Source organism: Triticum aestivum, chromosome 3D, assembly GCF_018294505.1.
Source record: "Triticum aestivum cultivar Chinese Spring chromosome 3D, IWGSC CS RefSeq v2.1, whole genome shotgun sequence".
Taxonomy (NCBI): Eukaryota; Viridiplantae; Streptophyta; class Magnoliopsida; order Poales; family Poaceae; genus Triticum; species Triticum aestivum.
This window is the reverse complement of record NC_057802.1, coordinates 102,161,678-102,183,241: the sequence shown is the minus strand read 5'-3', so window position 1 is coordinate 102,183,241 and position 21,564 is coordinate 102,161,678.

Here is a 21,564-nt window from a genome sequence, read left to right as displayed (position 1 = left end):
TTATTTAGATTATGAGGCTATGGTGCGTCATCAGTTTATTGAGAGGAACGATCAGTTCCTCCAGTACCGACTAATCTTTGACAGACGACGCACCTATCACGTCGCTCTCCCTGCTCCTACTTTCTTTGACTTTCAGGCAAACGGGAGACATGTTATAACCAGGGAGGAGGCGGACGAGTACGAGAGGAGGGCTGAGACAGCTCGCCTTCAAGTTGTAGCCCACGATGCAATAGCCGCTGCATCTCAGTACGACTCGAGTTACAACTTCGGATATCCGCCAGGCCCAGCCATGGCAATAGATCAACTTAGGCCAAAAGCCTAAGCTTGAGGGAGTACGTATTTCTCACCGACATTACATTTATGTTCACACACTCCTGCTAGTTGTCGGTGCTCATACCTTTTCATTGTACTATCCATGCTAGTTTATTTTATTTTTCTCGCTTTCTTCTTGTGTGTTAGATAAACCTTAAGAAAAAACCAATTTTTTTATAGCTATTAGCTAGTTTACTTTTCATATTGTAGTAATAATAATTAAAAAGAAAACCCAAAAAGATTTCTTGTTCTTCTTTTGCTTGTTGGGAGCTTTCCCGTGTAAATAGTTTTATTTCTTTTCTTTTCTTTGGGGATCGATAGGACAAGACCATAATGAAAATGTTGAAGTGGCTCTTATATGCATTATTGTTGATTTAACCAAGAGCCCATATTGCCTTGTCTTCTCCTGTTTATCATATGCTTGCAGATTCCAGCTTAGTCCAATGCACGTGCACTGTTATTATTATTCACATCGTTCGGTCATGCAAGTGAAAGGCAATTATGACGATATATGATGGACTGACTGAGATGAGAGAAGCTGGTATGAACTCGACCTCTCTTGTTTTTTGTAAATATGATTAGTTCATCGTTCCTCATTCAGCCTATTATGAATAAACATGTTTGCAATGACAATTAGAGATTATAGTTGCTTATGCCATGCTTAATTAGCTAGGAGTTTATAATGGTTTATCTTGCGTGCCAACATGCTATTAGAATGGTTGTGATGTGCTATGATAGGGTGGTATCCTCCTTTGAATGATTTGAGTGACTTGACTTGGCACATGTTCACACATGTAGTTGAAACAAATCAACATAGCCTTCACGATATTTATGTTCATGGTGGATATATCCTACTCATGCTTGCACTCAATGTTTATTAATTTTAATGCATGTTCATGACTGTTGTCGCTCTCTAGTTGGTCGCTTCCCAGTCTTTTGCTAGCCTTCACTTGTACTAAGCGGGAATACTGCTTGTGCATCCAATTCCTTAAACCCCAAAGTTATTCCATATGAGTCCACTATACCTTCCTATATGCGGTATCTACCTGCCGTTCCAAGTAAATTTGTATGTGCCAAACTCTAAACCTTCAAATGAAATTCTGTTTTGCATGCTCGAATAGCTCATGTATCAACTAGGGCTGTCTGTATCTTCCATGCTAGGCGGGTTATTCTCAAGAGGAGTGGACTCCGCTCCTCACTCACGAGAAAATGGCTGGTCACCGGGATGCCCAGTCCCATGCTTCATGCAAATCAAATCAAAATAATTGCAAACAAAACTCCCCCGGGACTCTTGTTAGTTGGAGGCACTCATTGTTTCAAGCAAGCCATGGATTGATGCTTGTTGGTGGAGGGGGAGTATAAACTTTACCATTCTGTTTGGGAACCGACTATAATGTGTGTAGCATGGAAGATATCGCCATCTCTTGGTTGTTATGTTGACAATGAAAGTATGCCGCTCAAAATGTTATTTATCTCTATTTCAAAAACCGAGCTCTGGCACCTCTACAAATCCCTGCTTCCCTCTGCGAAGGGCTTATCTATTTACTTTTATGTTGAGTCATCACCCTCTTATTAAAAAGCACCAGCTAGGGAGCACCGCTGTCATTTGCATCCATTACTATTAATTTATATTGAGTATGACTAGATCTCTTTTACCATGAATTACAATGTTTAGTCAGTCCTTGATCTTTAAAGGTGCTCTACATTTATGTTTTACGGCCTCAGAAAGGGCTAGTGAGATACCATCTTGTTATATCATATCATGATTGTTTTGAGAAAGTGTTGTCATCCGAGATTTATTATTATTGCTCGCTAGTTGATTATGCCATTTATATGAGTAAACATGAGACCTAAGTGTTATTGTGAATATGGTTAGTTCATAATCTTTGCTGAAAACTTGAATGTTGGCTTTACATATTTACAACAACAAGAGCAAGCAGAGTTTGTAAAAGTTTTTCTTTATCACTTTCAGTTTATCAATTGAATTGCTTGAGGACAAGCAAAGGTTTAAGCTTGGGGGAGTTGATACGTCTCCGTCTTATCTACTTTTCGAAACACTTTTGCCCTTGTTTTGGACTCTAACTTGCATGATTTGAATGGAACTAACCCGGACTGACGCTGTTTTCAGCAGAATTGCCATGGTGTTATTTTTGTGCAGAAACAAAAGTTCTCGGAATGACCTGAAAATTCACGGAGATTATTTTTGGAAATAATAAAAAATATTGGCGAAAGAATCAAGGTCAGGGGGTCCACACCCTGTCCACGAGGGTGGGAGGCGCGCCTGCCCCCAGGGCGCGCCCCCTGCCTCGTGGGCCCCCTGGTGCTCCAGCGACCTCAACTCCAACTCTATATATTCGTGTTCGGGGAGAAAAAACCAGAGAGAAGGATTGATCGCGTTTTACGATACGGAGCCACCGCCAAGCCCTAATCTCGCTCGGGAGGGCTGATCTGGAGTCCGTTCGGGGCTCCGGAGAGGGGAATCCATCGCCATCGTCATCATCAACCACCCTCCATCACCAATTTCATGATGCTCACCGCCGTGCGTGAGTAATTCCATCGTAGGCTTGCTGGACGGTGATGGGTTGGATGAGATTTATCATGTAATCGAGTTAGTTTTGTTAGGGTTTGATCCCTAGTATCCACTATGTTCTGAGATTGATGTTGCTATGACTTTGCTATGCTTAACGCTTGTCGGCCCGAGTGCCATGATTTCAGATATGAACCTATTATGTTTTCATGAATATATGTGAGTTCTTGATCCTATCTTGCAAGTCTATAGTCACCTACTATGTGTTATGATTCGGCAACCCCGAAGTGACAATAATCGGGACCACTCCCGGTGATGACCGTAGTTTGAGGAGTTCATGTATTCACTATGTGTTAATGCTTTGGTCTGGTACTCTATTAAAAGGAGGCCTTAATATCCGTTAGTTTCCGCTAGGACCCCGCTGCCACGGGGGGGGGGGGGTAGGACAAAAGATGTCATGCAAGTTCTTTTCCATAAGCACGTATGACTATATTCGGAATACATGCCTACATTACATTGATGAATTGGAGCTAGTTCTTTGTCACCCTATGTTATGACTGTTACATGATGAACCGCATCCGGCATAATTCTCCATCACCGATCCAATGCCTACGAGCTTTTCACATATTGTTCTTCGCTTATTTACTTTTCCGTTGCTACTGTTACAATTACTACAAAAACCAAAAATATTACTTTTGCTACCGTTACCGTTACTTCCATACTACTTTTCTACTAAATACTTTGCTGCAGATATTAAGTTATCCAGGTGTGGTTGAATTGACAACTCAACTGCTAATACTTGAGAATATTCTTGGGCTCCCCTTGTGTCGAATCAATAAATTTGGGTTGAAAACTCTACCCTCGAAAACTGTTGCGATGCAATATACTTGTGGGTTATCAGTAGTCCTTGTGGGTTTGATCCGTGATGGGTTAATGCCCATTTTGCGTATTGTGTCCTGATAGAGAAGATTGAGGCTACTACCACCGTCCATGAGGACTCGCGTCAGGTGGAATCCATCAATGATTGGGTCTAGTACTAGTGCGGCTGATCCGCCATGCCGGATACTGGTCGGATGATCCCGACGGTCAAAAGTGATCGGGCACGATGTCCATGGATTGAATTTTGGGGTGACTGGCTCTATCGCATAGACTTCCCTGAGTGCGCGCTTGCGCTCCCTCCTGGGGATGTGTGTAGCATATATCATGTTCACCATTGTGACGTGGGGAGAAAATTCTTCTGTCCCCCTGTAGTTGGCTGCAGGGGCTCCTCATCATCGTCCTTGCTCTGCGATCCCTTTTCCTTATTCTCGGCGTTTAACTTGCCGGCTTGCTTAAAAACCCAGCAATCTCTGTTGGTATGATTGGCTGGTTTGTGTGGGGTGCCATGGATTTGGCTTGGACAGTCAAGTATGCGGTCCATGCTAGATGGTCCCTGATTGTTTCTTTGATACGGCTTTTTCCGCTGACCGGACTTGGAGCCGCTGAATCCGGCGTTTACAGCAATGTCATTAGTGTTATCGCCATTGCTTCGGCGTTTGTGTCTGCTGCGTCGGAGCTTGCTGTTGCTATTTTTGGCCTCGGAGGGGCCTGCATCGCTGGCCGTATTTTTACTACGAGCCAGCCAGCTGTCCTCACCCGCACAAAAGCGGGTCATGAGTGCCGTGAGGGCTGCCATAGATTTCGGCTTTTCTTGGCCGAGGTGGCGGGCGAGCCATTCGTCGTGGATGCTATGTTTAAAGGCCGCTAGGGCTTCTACATCCGGACAGTCGACGATCTGGTTCTTTTTAGTTAGGAACCTAGTCCTGAATTTCCTGGCTGACTCCCCGGGTTGTTGAACTATGTGGCTTAAGTCGTCGGCGTCTGGTGGCCGGACATATGTACCTTGGAAGTTGTCGAGGAAGGCCTCTTCCAAGTCCTCCCAGCTGCCAATAGAATTTTCAGGCAGGCTGTTTAACCAGTGCCGAGCTGGTCCTTTAAGCTTTAGCAGGAGGTACTTGATAGCGTCGAGGTCATCTCCCCGGGCCATGTGGATGTGGAGGATAAAATCCTCGATCCATACCGCGGGATCAGTTGTCCCGTCGTATGATTTGATATTCACGGGTTTGAACCCTTCGGGGAATTCATGATCCATTACTTCATCAATGAAGCAAAGAGGGTGTGCGGCGCCTCTGTATCTGGCTGCATTGTGCCGTAGCTCCGATGGAGTTCGTCTGCGGTTATCGGCTCGGGTGTGACTAGGTTTGTCACGTCCGAATAGGTAGCCATCATCACGTGTCGAGGGACGTCCTCGCGATCCATAAATCGATCGGGTACGTCCTGCTCTACTATCCAGGGTCTGCCGGAGGTCCTATGTATGACCCCGAGCTATTTCGTCTCAATTTTTACGAGGCGGTGGGGCAGGCTGCTGTTCGGCCTGAGTTGCCGCTCTACCCCGACCACGTGGTGGTCGGTCCGCCGCACTGTCCCGACCACGTAGTGGTCGATCGGCCGCATTACGCGAGGGAGGTATGGGCTCCGGGCCTCTTCATCGAACTAGGGTAGCAGCCTTCGCTTTGGGTAACTCTTGGCTGGGCGTCTGAGGCCGTATTCTTCGGCTGCCAGGACATCATTCCATCTGTCGACGAGCAGATCTTGGTCAACTTGAAACTGCTGGTGTTTCTTTTTCTGGCTCCTTGCAGTGGCTATTTGCTGGCGCTTGAAGCGCTCCTGCTCGAGAGGTTCCTCGGGCACGATGAAATCTTTGTTGCCAAGGCTTTCCTCATCCTCGGAGAGCGGACGGTAACTACCGTCCTCCGAGTCATTGGGCCTGGCCTGTTCGTCGGGGCTAGCTTGCCCGTTTTCTTGCTCCTCCTGTTCGGATGTTACCTCAGTAGGGTCTTCATTGATTTCGGCATCATCCGGAGTATTATTTTCACCTGTGCCAGCATTGCTGTCTTTTGAACGACGTGACTTAGAGCGGCGCCGAGGACGCCCGCATTTTTGCTATGTCTCAGGAGGTTTATTCTCGACTGGATTTTCTTTGTCATCGTTGTTGGTTGTTTTGGGTGTATCCACCATGTACACCTCGTGCGAAGAAGTGGCCATCCAACGTCCAGTATATGGCGGATTTTAGTCTTGCTCTTCATCAGCATCGTCGTCCATACCGTCGATGTCTTCGGAGCCATAATCGAGTGTGTCGGTTAAATCCTAAACCGTGGCTATGAAGTGGGTGGCGGGTGGGAAGCAAAATTCTCCATTGTCAGCCTCTAGTTTGTACCGAACATAGTTCGGCTGTGAGTCCCCCGCCAAGGACAAGTTCTTTAATGAGTTCAGCACATCGCCCAAGGGCAGGTGCTGAAAGATGTCGGCGGTGCTGAACTCGAAGATCGATAAGCGATCAAGTTCGGCATCCCCGGACTCACATGGTTCGGAACTTATACCCGGAGAAGAGTCCGGAGTTCCGGTGACACGAGCATTGTGTGAGGTTAAGTCCATGTGTGGCTCCAACGCCGGGGAATCTGTGGCCTCCGTGGTGGGGTTGAGCCTCCAATCCTTGGATGCCGCAGTGTGCTCTGGATCTAAGGCCAGAGTGGTCAGAGGAGCTATCTCCTGGATGCAGTCTGACGACAGATTTAGGTCATGTTCATCAAGGTGACTAGGAGCGGTCACCGCGGTCTTGAATCCGCCGAAGATCAAATCTCCAAGGATGTCCGCAACGTAATTCAAGCTCCCAAATCTGACCTGATGGCCAGGGGCATAGCTATTGATCTGCTCCAGGTGGCCAAACGAGTTGGCCCGCAGCGCGAAGTCGCCGAACACGAAGATCTGTCCGGGGAGGAAGGTTTCTCCTTGGACAATGTCATTATCGACGATTGAAGGGGCCAACGAACCTTTTGGGGACGGCACAATGGAACTCTCAATGAAAGCACCAATGTCGGTGTCAAAACCGGCGGATCTCGGGTAGGGGGTCCCGAACTGTGCGTCTAAGGTCGATGGTAACAGGAGACAGGGGACACGATGTTTACCCAGGTTCGGGCCCTCTCTATGGAGGTAATACCCTACTTCCTGCTTGATTGATCTTGATGAATATGAGTATTACAATAGTTGATCTACCACTAGATTGTAATGGCTAAACCCTAGAAGTCTAGCCTGTATGACTATTGTAATGAGTCTCTCCTTTCCGGACTAAGTCCTCCGGTTTATATAGACACCGTGGAGATCTAGGGTTACACAAGGTCGGTTACAAAGAAAGGAATCTACATATTCGGTCGCCAAGCTTGCCTTCCACGCCAAGGAGAGTCCTATCCGGACACGGGTGCAGTCTTCGGTCTTCGTATCTTCACAACCCATCAGTCCGGCCCATGGCTAACAGGCCGGACGCCCGAGGACCCCTTAGTCGAGGACCCCCTCAGACGTTCCCGTCGACTACGAGGCACCTACGTGACTTCACAAAATCTCAAGATGATATGCCGCCTCAGTATCTCGAAGGTGCTCATAGAGGTGGAGTGTGCGTATGTGTGTTCATATGGGTGAGTGTATGCGTGTATATATGAGCACTTGCATCTGTACTGTATTAAAAGAAGTCGTACTACGACTACGACTCTATCCCCTTCTCGGTGCCATGATGTGGCCTACACTGGGGTGCATGTGAGGCTTTAGAGCATCTATAGCCAGGCGCATCAAATAAGTCTTATAGGCTTGGGCGGGCCAACCGGTAAAGAAAATCCAACCCATACGGGCGCCTCAAATCGGCCGCAAACACCTAGGTTCACCGATGAAAGTGCAACTAATTCTCTGATGGTTTTGGTAATTCATAACATATATATCATTGATCTAATGCTTTTTGAAAATAGATTTAGGAAAAGATCAATGATTGGCATGGCAAGGACATGAGAATGTGGACCCCTCAATATGCAAAGGACATGGATTGGCAAAGCTTCAAGACTCTACATTTTTGGTTAAGTGATCCAGGATCACATTGATTCCGTGGGAAATCCAATACTATTAAAAGGGGATGAGGTTTTGATCATGACTCAATTGCTCAAGTGCTTAGTGATGTTGCTCCAAAAATCCTCAAACATCTTCTCCACTTCATATATGTCCAAACCTTAAACTTTTATCTCGGTCCCACCGAAAACATCTATCCCGGACCCACCGAGTTGATCATATACACTGCTAGAGCCAAACCCTAGAATTTCGGTCTCACCGAGATTGCGATCGGTCTCACCGAGTTGCTGTGCCCTGTTGGGGAATGTTGCATGGAAAACAAAAGAATTCTACGGACACACAAGATCTATCCATGGAGATGCATAGCTATGAGAGGGGGATATCATCTACATACCCTTGTAGATCGCTAAGCGGAAGCGTTTATCAATGCGGTTGATGTAGTCGTACACCTTCACGACCCGTTCTGATCAAGCACCGATTGCACGGCACCTCCGCGTTCAGCACACATTCAGCTCGATGACGTTGTTGCCTTCTCGATCCAGCAAGAGAGCCGAAGTAGTAAATGAGTTCCTGCAGCACGACAGTGTGGTGATGGTGGTGGTGAAACTATCCGCAGGGCTTCACCAAGAACAACGGACGTGGATGGAGGAAGAACTAGAACTAGAGGGAGAGGGGGCGCCGCACACGGCTTGGGGATCATGGTGTGTGTTGCCTCTCTCCCTCCTCACATATATATATATATAGGAGGAGGGGGAGGGGAGGCAGCCTAGGGCGCCCCAAGGGGGCCAGCGGCCAGCCCTAGGGCGCCTTCCCTAGGCGCCCCCTTTCCTTCCTAGGAGGGTGGAGGAGATGCCAGGAGGGGGGCTCCCTGCCTTAGGCGCCCCCTTTCCTTCCCTAGAGGGCCGGCGGCTAGGGCTCCTCTGGAAGGACAAGCAGATGCGGCATGCGCACAAGCAAGCCTTGTGTAAGCGCCACGACACCTGTGGGGCGCGGAGAGGCTCCACGCCCCCGCAGGCGGCGTCGAGGAGCTCGGCCATCCAACCAAACCAAGCGTCATAATCGTCACTGGCCGGCCGGTAGCGCAGCAACTCGCGCGCCCGTCAGCCCCCGACTGGCATGGAGGGACGGCGCTATGGCAGTGCTGGCCGCGCGCGCTATGGCCTGCCCACCGCGCAGCATGGGAGGTGGCGGCGATAAGCTCTGCTTCCGGCGGTGGTGCGCCGAAGGCGGCGGGGCACGACGGGAATGTCGCAGCAGGGGCGCCTCCCGATCGGAGCGCACGGCCCACCGCGCGACGTGGCTCGGCTAGCTCTTGTCATGGCAGGGTGAGGATGGAGCATGGTTGATGATGAGGCGGGGCTTCGACATGCCCCTACCTGGTGCGCCAAATGTTGGATTTAGGGCTCCGCAGACCCAAGAAGGTTCGAACTCTGGGGCGTGTGCGAAGAACTCAACCTATGGAGCCTACCAGCCCATCGCCCCATAGCCTAGCCTGATTCGCGTGAGCAAGGAATAAGGAACACCGTAGTTTACCTAGGTTCGGGCCACCTTGCGGTGTAATACCCTACTCCTGCTTTGTGGTGGATTGGCCTCACGAGGAGGTTGGAAGATGAACTAGTACAATGTTTGAGATGCCTCGCGAGGGCTCGAGGGAGAGAGTTAGTCGATCAGGGTGGCAATCAGCCGATCCCTTCTATGGTGGTGGCTAACCTATACTTATAGTGGCCTCGGTCCTCTTCCCCCGAATTGTAGGCGGGAAGGGATCCCACAGTGGCCAATTTGAAAGGGGACAAGTAGTATATCTTATCCTGACGAAAGGTGGTCTTCGCCTGCAAAGCTTCTAGCCATGACACAGCGGTGGGCTCGACGATGACATCCGTCCTGCCGTGTTGACGGTCTTGGTCTCGTTGCACTGGAATGGAAACCTTTGCCAGATTCCTCGGGAACCCACATTTGTCCTTGCCTCCTTAGCACCAAAGAGGAAACTGCATCTTCTGTGCCCGCTGGTGCCCGCCTGCCTTGGTCATCATGGCTTGCGTCATCGAGGCCTCATGAGGCTGGGCACCTGCATAGAAATCCCCGCTCCTCGGGAGGCCACCTGAGGAGGCTGCTCCCAAGGGAGGTCTTGGTGTCGTCCGCCTCGTGAGGCTTGGCCCCTCGCGGGGGTCTGGTCTCAATGGTCTTGAAGGTGGGTCGTACCAGGCCCTCGAAGGAGCCACGCCGTGGGCCGCAGGCAAGCAAGTCTAGGTACCCTGGTTCCCAGAATGCCGACAGACGCAAAACCCCCATTCCAGCAAAGAGTACACCAAATCCAGTTGCCAAATCCCTTTTCGAATGAGAGAGAGCCCCAATTACAGCAAACAGGACCCCTGTTCCACTTCTTTCTAGTTTAGAATACGAAGCTTATATTGTTGTCAGGAACTTTATGCGCATCTTTCCTTTATGGAAAGATTATACCACAGACAAAGAACAATTTCCAATCTTCCTCCGCAAGTTACGTGTAAGTAATGTACTAATATTATTCAGGGTAAGTAGTGCATATGTTTCTGCTGACAGAAGACACAAGATTTCATTATTTTAAATAGGCGAGGACCAAACTGGATACTCAAGACGAGCCAGGGTTGGTTGCCCTTTTCAAGCACTCATTAATGAAGTATCGTTCCTACCTAAGGCAAGCGCACTTCGACGGCAAGCCTCTAAATGAAATTTCTGTAAAGTCTCTGGTGCTACATTTATTAGACAGTGACTGGAATAATCTTGTTACACATTGGTCTCGTCTGCAGCGTAAGGTACTGTCTATGATATCACATCACAATTTGAACTACATTTTTGCATGTGCCTTACCGTCTCACTTGTACGAAAACTGTTTGCAGAAGAATATTCATTCTCAAGGGACCATAAAATCTCGCAAGCATACTGCACACTCCATTGCTCTTGTGAGTACCTCTTGCCTTGTATGACCATACTTACTTTCATAGCTAGTTGATTATGTAGCATCACTATACATGTTAGCCTCCTTATCCTCCATTTGGTGGTCATTATAAGATCCATACTGACTCTTACATAAATTTAGAATCAGCCCAATGCTTTTGAAGAGGTTTAGCTCAGCATCCCTCTTGTAAGGACTAAACGTCTTCTATCACTGTACTTACATTAACAGTTACTCCCTCGTCCCCTAATATAAGGGCGTTTTGTACAGTACACTAGTGTACAAAACACTCTTATATTATGGGAAGGAGGGATTGGTTCATTGTGCATTACTCTGCATCTTATCTTGCTCGCCCACCATTTACTAAAAAAATATCATATCTATATTTAATCTTACCAAAAAGTTGAATACACAGACAATGTCAGTGTAGAAGTTGTTGGAGAACGTAGCATGCAATTTCAAAATTTTCCTACGATCACGCAAGATCTATCTAGGAGATGCATAGCAACGAGAGGGGAAGAGTGTGTCCACGTACCCTCGTAGACCGAAAGCGGAAGCGTTAGTTTAACGTGGTTGATGTAGTCAAACGTCTTCGCGATCCAACCGATCAAGTACCAAACGTACGGCACCTCCGAGTTTAGCACATGTTCAGCTCGATGATGTCCCTCGAACTCTTGACCCAGCAAAGTGTCGAGGGAGAGTTTCATCATCACGACGGCGTGGTGACGGTGATGGTGATGTGATCCGCGCAGGGCTTCGCCTAAGCACTATGACGCTATGACCGGAGGAGCAAATTGTGGAGGGGGGCACCGCACACGGCTAAGAGAACAATTGATGTGCTATGGGGTGCCCCTGCCCCCGTATATAAAGGAGGAGGGGAAGAGGCCGGCCACAAGGGGCGCGCCATGGGGGGGGAACCGACTAGGACTCCAAGTCCTATTCGGCCCCCCTTCCTTTCTTTCGGAGAGGGAAAAGGGAAGGAGAGGGAGAGGGAGAAGGATAGGGGGTCCACGCCACCTTCCCCTTGTCCAATTCAGACAACCCAGGGGGTACCCCTTGCGGGCTCTCCTCTCTCTCCCGTATGGCCCATGTAGGCCATTACTTCCCCGAGGGGTTCCGGTAACCCCTCGGTACTCCGAAGAATACCCGAACCACTCCAAAACCATTCCGGTGTCCGAATACCATCGTCCAGTATATCAATCTTTACCTGTCGACTATTTCGAGACTCCTCATCATGTCTGTGATCTCATCCGGGACTCCGAACAATCTTCGGTCACCAAAACACATAACTCATAATACAAATCGTCATCGAACATTAAGCGTGCGGACCCTAACGGTTCGAGAACTATGTAGACATGACCGAGACATATCTCCGATCAATAACCAACAGCGGAACCTGGATGCTCATATTGGTTCCTACAAATTCTACGAAGATCTTTATCGGTCAAACTGCAATGACAACATACATTATTCCCTTTGTCATCGGTATGTTACTTGCCCAAGATTCGATCGTTGGTATCCTCATACCTAGTTCAATCTCGTCACCGGCAAGTCTCTTTACACGTTCCGTAATGCATCATCCCGTAACTAACTCATTAGTCACATTGCTTGCAAGGCTTATCATGATGTGCATTACCGAGAGGGCCCAGAGATACCTCTCTGATACTCGGAGTGGCAAATCCTAATCTCGATCTATGCCAACCCAACAAACACCTTGTAGCGACCAGACCTCAAATGGTCTGTGCTGCTGTGCACCAGTGTCATCCCTGGATCAGTAATGCTGACACGCACAGTACAAATGGAGGATTTATAACAGAGTAGCAATCACACACTTATTACATCGAATATCTCCAAAGAGTTTAAGTATGATAAATATGGCTTAAGGCCATCTATTACGATAACAGTGGAAGACTTGGAAGATAAGTGAGTCCATCAACTCCAGCGGCATCACTGAGTATAAGACCACGACCTAAGGCACCTTACTCGTCGTCTGAAAAGTCTGCAACATGAAACGTTGCAGCCCGAAAACGGGTCAGCACATAGAATATGCTAGCAATGTAACACATAGAGAGTAATGAGCAATAATGCTATACTACATGCATATATGGCTGGTGGAAAGCTCTATGGTTAAAGTTTATGCGAAAAGCCAATTTTTCCCTACTACAAAGGAATAACTTTTATTTAACTATCATGGTGGTTGTTAAACATTGAGAAGGTACCTCCAACTCAATCCCAATTAAGTGTCATCATTAACCCAACAAAATTAATTAAAAGTAACATGGTGATGAGATTCAAATGATAATCCAGGTACTAGATACTCAAGTTGTCCATAACCGGGAACACGGCTAACCATGATTAGTTTGTACACTCTGCAGAGGTTTGCGCACTTTTCCCCACAAGACTCGATCGCCTCCGTTTTATTTCTCGCACTGCATGGTGTTTGAGAAACGGATGACCGAGACACAGTCTTTCAGAAACAATCACTCTTTACTCTGGATGGACCGGTACACCTACTTTCCCCTACATCTGCTAGCCCACCTCTTCAAGAGATCTTGTAACCTACTCAACTATGCTAGAGCCCATAATAGCTTGTGGCTGCACACGGAAGTTTCTAGCATGAACAATCTTATGATCCCTTTGAGCCTGGGTGGCGGACCTTATAAAATCAGACAACACTGGGTTCTCCAGGTGCCTCAATCCACCCAGATGTGAGTTTTAGTTGCCACCTTAAGTTGAACCATTAATAAACATCTCACATCTGTCATGAATATCTCTCAAACCCAAAACCACGTCTACGAGCATAGCATGGCAATAATAATAGCAACGTAGAAGTAACTCCCAAGGGTTTGAATAGAAAACAGGTAATAGGTACTACCTCAACTACTTCCCAGTTCCCACAATTTAATCAGATCCTAATCATGAAATTGGTTGAGGAATAGATCTAATGCAATAAAACTGGGTATGGAAAGTATGATCAAAGTGTTACTTGCCTTACTGATGATCCGCAAAACCTAGCGATTCGAAGTAACAAGCGGCACACTCCGGGTACTCTATCGCAAACAAACAAGCATACAATCAGTACTCATCTAATGCACAGGTAAAACTCGAATGAAAGATCCAACCAGAAAGTTCAACTTAAGAACTCCGGTTTGCAAAAAGAATCAACTCGAAAGAAGCAACGAAAGTCAAACGGCGGAAGAAACAAGCTTCGTTTACTAATCTGGATCTAGGTCAAATTTTACTGTAGCAAAAACTTGTTTGAGTAGGTTAAACGGAAAGAGAATTTCGAGACGAAACTCTAGGCGCTTGAATCGCCTGATTCCGATAAACGAGCGAGAAGTTAAACAGAAACGAAAATTTGATCAGAAATCGAATCTGAGATAATCGCAGAAAAATCCGACGAAAAAAAAAACGGACGAACGGTTAAAGAACGGACGTTCGTTAACAGAGAAAAACCGACGAACGCGTTCGTTGAAACGAACGGTTTGGTGAACGCTCGTAAAATAACAAAACCGTAGAAAAATCGATCTAGGTTTTTTTTAAACTAACGGTTTTTTTAAAACAAAATCGGCGACGAACGAGGCGAGGCAGTACCTCGTCGGGGCAGAGATCCGGCGGGGCTCCGGCGGGGCGCGGGGTGCGGCGGGGGTGCGGGGCTCGGGGGGTGAGAGGCTCGGGGAGGGGGCGGCTCCGGCGACGAACGGCGGCGGCGGCGGGCTCGGCTCCGGCGGCGGCGGACGAGGCGGGTGCGGGCGGCGGCGGGCGAGGTGAGAGGAGAGGGGGGGGGTGCGGGGTATATAAAGGGGGGGAGAGCTCGGCTTGGAGGAGGGGGCGGCCGGGGAGGCGTGCGGCGGCGGGACTCGGCGCGGCGGCGCTCCCGTGCTGGGGAAGGAGAGGGCGACGGGGTGGGCCGGCGCTCGGCTGGGCTTCGGCCCGGTCGGGCGTCGCGCAGTTTTTTTTAAATACGTTTCGCGGAAAATAATTCACAGAAAAATAAATGAAAGTCAGAAAAATATAAAATAAATTTTCCCCGTCTAGTTAGGAAATCTAGAATAGGGTGAACATTTTTTTAACACAAAATAAATTTTTGAAAACATGCAATATTTTTAATGCAATAAAAATTGCAAATAAAATCCAAATAAATTCCAATAAATGATTTTAATATTTTTCCTCCAGTATTTCAATTGTTTTGGAGAAGTCATATTTTCTCCTCTCGTTTATTTTTAAAATGAAATATTTTTCCGGAGAGAAAATAATTAAACCAAAATCCTCGTTTTATAATTTGATGAAAATCAAATATGAAAATTTGAGAAAATCCCCAACTCTCTTCGAGGGTCCTTGAGTTGCTTAGGATTTATCGAGGATTTGTCAAAATGCAATAAAACATGATATGCAATGATGATCTATGTATAACATACCAAATTGAAAATTTGGGATGTTACAAACCTACCCCCCTTAAGATGAATCTCGCCCTCGAGATTCGGGTTGGCTAGAAAACAGGTGGGAGTGGTCCTTCCGTAGATCTTCCTCTCGCTCCCAGGTGGCTTCATCTTCCGTGTGGTGACTCCACTGGACTTTGCAAAACTTGATAACCATGCTGCGGGTAACTCGGCTGGCATACTCAAGAATCTTAACTGGTTTCTCCTCATAGGTCAAATCACTTTCCAGCTGAATCGCTTCCAGTGGCACAGTATCTCTCAGCGGTATCTCAGCCATCTCTGCGTGGCACTTCTTCAACTGAGAAACATGAAATACATCATGTACTCCAGACAATCCTTCGGGCAATTCCAGCTTGTAAGCAACCTCTCCCATACGTTCCAACACTCTGTATGGTCCGATAAAACGGGGCGCTAACTTTCCCTTAACTCCAAAGCGCTTCACTCCTCGAAGTGGTGATACTCGAAGATACACTCTGTCTCCGACTTCGTGAACTGTCTCTTTTCGTTTAGAATCAGCATAACTCTTCTGCCTGGACTGGGCTACCTTGAGCCTATCGCGAATCAACCTCACTTTCTGTTCAGACTCCTTAATCAAATTGGTCCAAACAGCTGACGGTCTCCAACTTCGTCCCATAACAACGGTGTTCTACACCTCCTTCCGTACAAGGCTTCGAAAGGGGCCATCTTCCGTATATGGCAAATTGTCGTCCCAACTGGAGCCATAATCTAGTGCACAAGCTCTCAACATGTCCTCCAAAATCTGGTTGACTCTCTCGGTCTGTCCATCTGTCTGTGGGTGAAAAGCTGTACTAAATTCTAGCCTGGTTCCCAATGTTTCATGTAACTGCTTCCAAAACTTCGAGGTAAATTGGGTTCCTCTGTCTGATACAATGGTCCTCGGAACTCCATGCAAACATACGATCCTGGTCATGTATATCTTTGCCAACTTAGCACTGGTGTAAGTGGTCTTCACTGGAATGAAATGAGCCACTTTCGTCAAACGGTCGACTACAACCCATATTGAGTCATAGCCTGAACGAGTCCTGGGTAATCCCATGATAAAATCCATGCCTATTTTATCCCACTTCCATTCGGGTATCGGCAATGGTTGTAGCAATCCTGCTGGCTTCTGATGTTCTGCCTTCACTCTCTGACACACATCACAAACTGCTACATATTCCGCAATATCCTTCTTCATTCCGGTCCACCAGAAAGTATTCTTCAGATCCAAATACATCTTGGTATTCCCTGGGTGAATCGAGTATGGTGAATCATGGGCTTCTTGCAAAATCAACTTCCTGATCTCCGGATCATTTGGCACATATACGCGGTCCTCAAACCATAAGGTATCGTGCTCATCCTCACGAAATCCCTTGGCTTTTCCTTTGCTCATCTTCTCCTTTATCTCTTCAATCTCCTTGTCTGTCTTCTGGGCTTCTCTGATCCTTTCCATCAAGGTAGACTGAATCTCCAATGTCGCTAAATAGCCTCTTGGGACTATCTCCATACATAGCTCGCGAAGGTCCTCGGCTAACTCCTGAGGTAACTCTCCTGTCATGAGGGTGTTGACATGACTCTTGCGGCTCAACGCGTCTGCTACTACGTTAGCCTTTCCTGGGTGATAATGCAATCTCATATCATAGTCCTTAATGAGCTCCAACCATCTCCTCTGTCTGAGATATAACTCCTTCTGCGTGAAAATATACTTCAAACTCTTGTGATCCGTGTACACCTCACAATGGTTTCCGATGAGAAAATGTCTCCATGTCTTCAATGCATGCACCACGGCTGCTAATTCCAAATCGTGCGTAGCATAATTCTTCTCATGGGGTTTAAGTTGTCGTGAAGCATATGACACAACTCTTCCTTCCTGCATAAGCACTGCTCCAAGTCCTCGACGAGAAGCGTCGCAGTAAACTTCATAGTCCTTGCGTTGATCTGGCAGAATCAACACTGGTGAGGTAACCAATCGTTTCTTCAACTCCTGGAAACTAGCTTCACATTCCTCAGTCCAATTGAATTTGGTGTCCTTCTTCAATAGCTCAGTCATGGGCTTAGCAATCCTTGAGAAATTCTTGATAAATCTCCGGTAGTATCCTGCAAGTCCAAGAAAACTCCGGATTTCTCCAACTGTCGTGGGTGATTCCCAACTTGTCACTGTGTCGACCTTGGCAGGGTCTACTGCTATTCCTTCTCCAGAAATAACATGTCCAAGGAATCCAACTTCCTTCAGCCAAAATTCACACTTGCTGAACTTGGCATATAACTGATGTTCTCTGAGCTTCTCAAGTACCAATCGCAAATGCTCCTCATGCTCTTCCTCGTTCTTGGAAAAGATTAAAATATCATCAATGAACACCACGACGAACTTATCTAAAAACTCCATAAACACTTTGTTCATCAGGTTCATGAAATAGGCAGGGGCGTTAGTCAGACCAAATGACATAACGGTATACTCATACAATCCATATCTGGTGGTAAAAGCCGTCTTAGGTATATCCTGCTCTCGAATCTTTAACTGATGGTATCCTGATCGTAGATCGATCTTGGAAAATACTTTAGCTCCTTGTAGGCGGTCAAACAAATCATTGATCATCGGTAGTGGGTACTTGTTTTTGATGGTCACTTCATTCAATCCTCGGTAATCAACAACCATCCTCAGGGATCCATCTTTCTTCTCCACTAGAAGTACTGGTGATCCCCAAGGTGACGAACTTGGGCGAATATAGCCTTTATCCAGTAACTCCTTAATCTGCTTCTTAATTTCCTCCAAATCTTTTGTGGGCATCCTGTACGGTCTCTTAGATATTGCACTACAAGAAACAGCTATTTTGCCGTCCGCCATGGCGGACGGCAAAGGCTCGAACGGCGGACGACAAAGACCTTTGCCGTCAGCCGCGAACGGCAAAAGGCTCCGGCAAAGTAGGCTACGGTAAACAGGTCCTTTGCCGTCTGCTTTTTATGGCGGACGGCAAAGAGTCCTTTGCCTACAGCGGCGGACGACAAAGAGGAGGGACGGCAAAAATACTGGACGTCCGCCAGCGTTAGTCCGTTAGGCGGCTAACGGCGGCCTTTGCCGTCCGCCAGCGGACGGCAAATTTGAGCGCCTCTTTGCCGTCCGCCAGTTGACGTCAGCAATGCGTCAGCGCCCGCTGTTTTTTGCCATCTGCCACGGCGGACGGCAAAGGCAAAGTCTCGGGGTCGGGGTGTCGGGTCGGGGTGCCGGGTCGGGGTCGGGGTGCCGTGTCGGGTCGGGGTTTTTTCCTCTTTTTTCTTTTTCTTCTTCTTCCTATTCTTCCTTTTCTTCCTCTTCTTCTTTTTTCTTCTCCTCCTCCTCTTCTTCTTCTTCCTTTCCTTTTTCCTCCTCTTCTTCTCCTCCTCTCCTCTTTTTTCTTCTTCTTCTTCTTCCTCTTCTTCTTTTTTCTTCTCCTCCTCCTCTTCTTCTTCTTCCTTTCCTTTTTCCTCTTCTTCTTCTCCTCCTCTCCTCTTTTTTCTTCTTCTTCCTCTTCTTCTTTTTTCTTCTTCTCCTCCTCCTCTTCTTCTTCTTCCTTTCCTTTTTCCTCTTCTTCTTCTCCTCCTCTCCTCTTTTTTCTTCTTCTTCTCCTCCTCTCCTCTTTTTTTTTCTTCTTCTTCTTCTTTCCTCAAACTAAACTAAACCTAAAACTACAACTAAAACTAAATCTAAACTAAAACTAAAAAGGAAAAAAACAAAAAAACAAAAAAAACAGAAAAAAGGGGGGCTCACCTGGGGGGTGGAGGAGGCCGGTGAAGGAGGGGGCGGGGCGGTGGAGGAGGCGTCCTGGGGCGGCGGGGGGCCGGGCCCTGGCGGTGGGGCGCGGGGCGGCGCGGGGCCGGGGCGGGGGGCGACGGGGCGGTGGGGGCGACGGGGCCCAGGGGCGGCGGCGAGCCGGGGCGGCGAGCCGGGGTGGCGGGGGCGACGGGGCGGCGGGGGGCCGGGCCCGGGCGGTGGGGCGCGGGGCGGCGGGGGGGCCGGGGCGGGGGGGGGGGGGCGACGGGGCGGTGGGGGCGACGGGGCCCCGGGGCGGCGGGGGCGACAGGGCGGCGGCGGCGGCGGGGTGGGAGGAGAGAAACGGCGAGGGAGAGACGAAGTGAGTAACGGGCGGGGGGTACGGGCCGTTAGGTAGTGAGCTCTTTGCCGTCCGCCCCTCTTTGCCGTCTGCTTTTTTGCTTCTTTGCCGTCTGCTAGCGGACGGCAAAGAGGTTGCCCGTTAAGTTTTTCCCAAACGGGCGGGGGGTGGGGGCCACCTCACTCTTTGCCGTCCGCCAGCGGACGGCAAAGATTCTTTGCCGTCTGCTGGCAGACGGCAAAGAGCTGGCGGGTGGCAAAGAGCTTCTTTGCCGTCTGCCCTTTCTTTGCCGTCTGCTTTTGTGTAGCTGATGGCAAAGAGCTTCTTTGCCGTCAGCTAGCAGACGGCAAAGAGCTGGCAGATGGCAAATTAGCTGATTCCAGTAGTGTTGGCCCTGTGCCTGGCAAAAGTTCAATCAAGAACTCAATGTCTCTATCTGGTGGCATGCCTGGCAACTCTTCTGGAAATATATCCGGATAATCCTTCACCACTGGTACTTCCTCCTGTACAACTCCTGATAAGTAATTTACTTGAGTCCTCTTCGGCATATGCCGGGATACATACTTGATCTTTTTTCCTTCCGGGGTGGTAAGCAAAATCGTCTTGCTGGCACAATCGATGTTTCCTCCATACAACGATAGCCAATCCATTCCCAAAATCACATCCAAAACTTGCGATTCCAAAACAATAAGGTCTGAGGGGAAAACATGCCTTCCAATGGCCAATGGTATCTGAAAACATCCTTGGGTTGCCATATACTCTGCTCCTGGCGAGGTTACTAACCTAGGGGTTTTGAGAACTTGGGTGGACATCTTAAACTTATTCACGAATCCCCTTGATATGTATGAATGCGATGCACCAGTATCGAAAACAACGGTTGCAGTAAATGACTTATCCAAAAACTTACCTATTACTGCATCAGGCTGAGCTTCAACCTCCTCCACGCTCACGTGGTTCACATGCCCTTTGTTGAACGGGTTCGTCTTCTTCCCAGAGCTTCCATTGCCATTTCCATTTTGGGCTTCAGGACAATCAGTTGCATAATGTCCAGTCTTCTGGCACTTGAAACAAGTAATGTGACTTAGATCCCTCTTGGTTGGGGTAGATGGGTTGGTGCGGTTCTGTCCGTTGCCTCCTCCATTCCCATTACCATTCTTGGAGCCATTATGGTTGTGCGAACTACCTCCTCCATGGGTATGCTGAAACTGTCCTCCCGATTTCGGGGCAAATCGCGGCTTCTGCTGAGCTCCAGAATTGTACTTCCCTTGTCCATACTTTCTCTTACGGTTTTCAATCTGTTGTTGCTTCCCTTCAATCATGAGAGCTCTATCTACCAGCTCCTGGTAGTTGTTGAAGGTTGCTACCATCAACTGCATACTCAGTTCATCATTCAGCCCTTCCAAAAATTTCTCCTGCTTGGCAGCATCTGTAGCAACGTCATCTGGTGCATAACGTGCTAACTTACTGAAATCCTCCACATACCGGCCTACGGTGCGTCCTCCTTGGCGTAGGTTACGAAACTCACGCTTCTTCATAGCCATAGCTCCTGCTGAAACATGAGCTGTACGGAAAGCTTGCTGAAACTGGTCCCATGTGACAGTGTCAATAGGGTGCGTGGCTGTATAATTCTCCCACCATGATGCTGCGGGTCCATCAAGCTGATGTGCGGAAAAATGCACTCTTTCCGCATCTGTGCATCCTGCAGTGGTCAACTCCCTTCCAACTTTGCGGAGCCAATCATCTGCAACAATCGGCTCGGTGCTACTGGAAAACACCGGCGGGTTTAACCTTAAGAAACAGGCTAAGTGATCAACAGGTGGTGGTGGCGGTGGGTTGTTGTTGTTGTGGTTGTTGCCTTGGTTCTGCACTAACACTTGCATCAGGGCATTCTGTTGCTGAATCAATTGGGTGATCTCTGGTGGGAAAACAAATCCGGTGTCGCGTCTCGGAGGCATCTGATAGGTTTAGAAAAGATGAGAGTTAATAATAGAATGAGGTCTAGAGAGAAAACACTACCCATATGCTCATGAGACAAATCAATCAATATCACTCAATCAATTCAAACAAGGCATAACAATCGATCTAACTAGCGTTACAAAGTGCTTGAACTATACTATTAAATGGGGGAAAACTACTACTGATATGGTGGTCTACTAGAAATTCTGATCCGTTGAAGACTCCATGATGTCTGCTCCAGCTTCGTCAACCCAGTCATCTTCACTTGGTTCCGAGTCGGTGTCGTCGATGATGATGTAGTTATCCGGACAAGTGCATTCGTCGACTTCTGCTTTTGGCACTGAATTTCCCATTAATACTCCAATCTTCTTCTCCAGGTCGTCATTC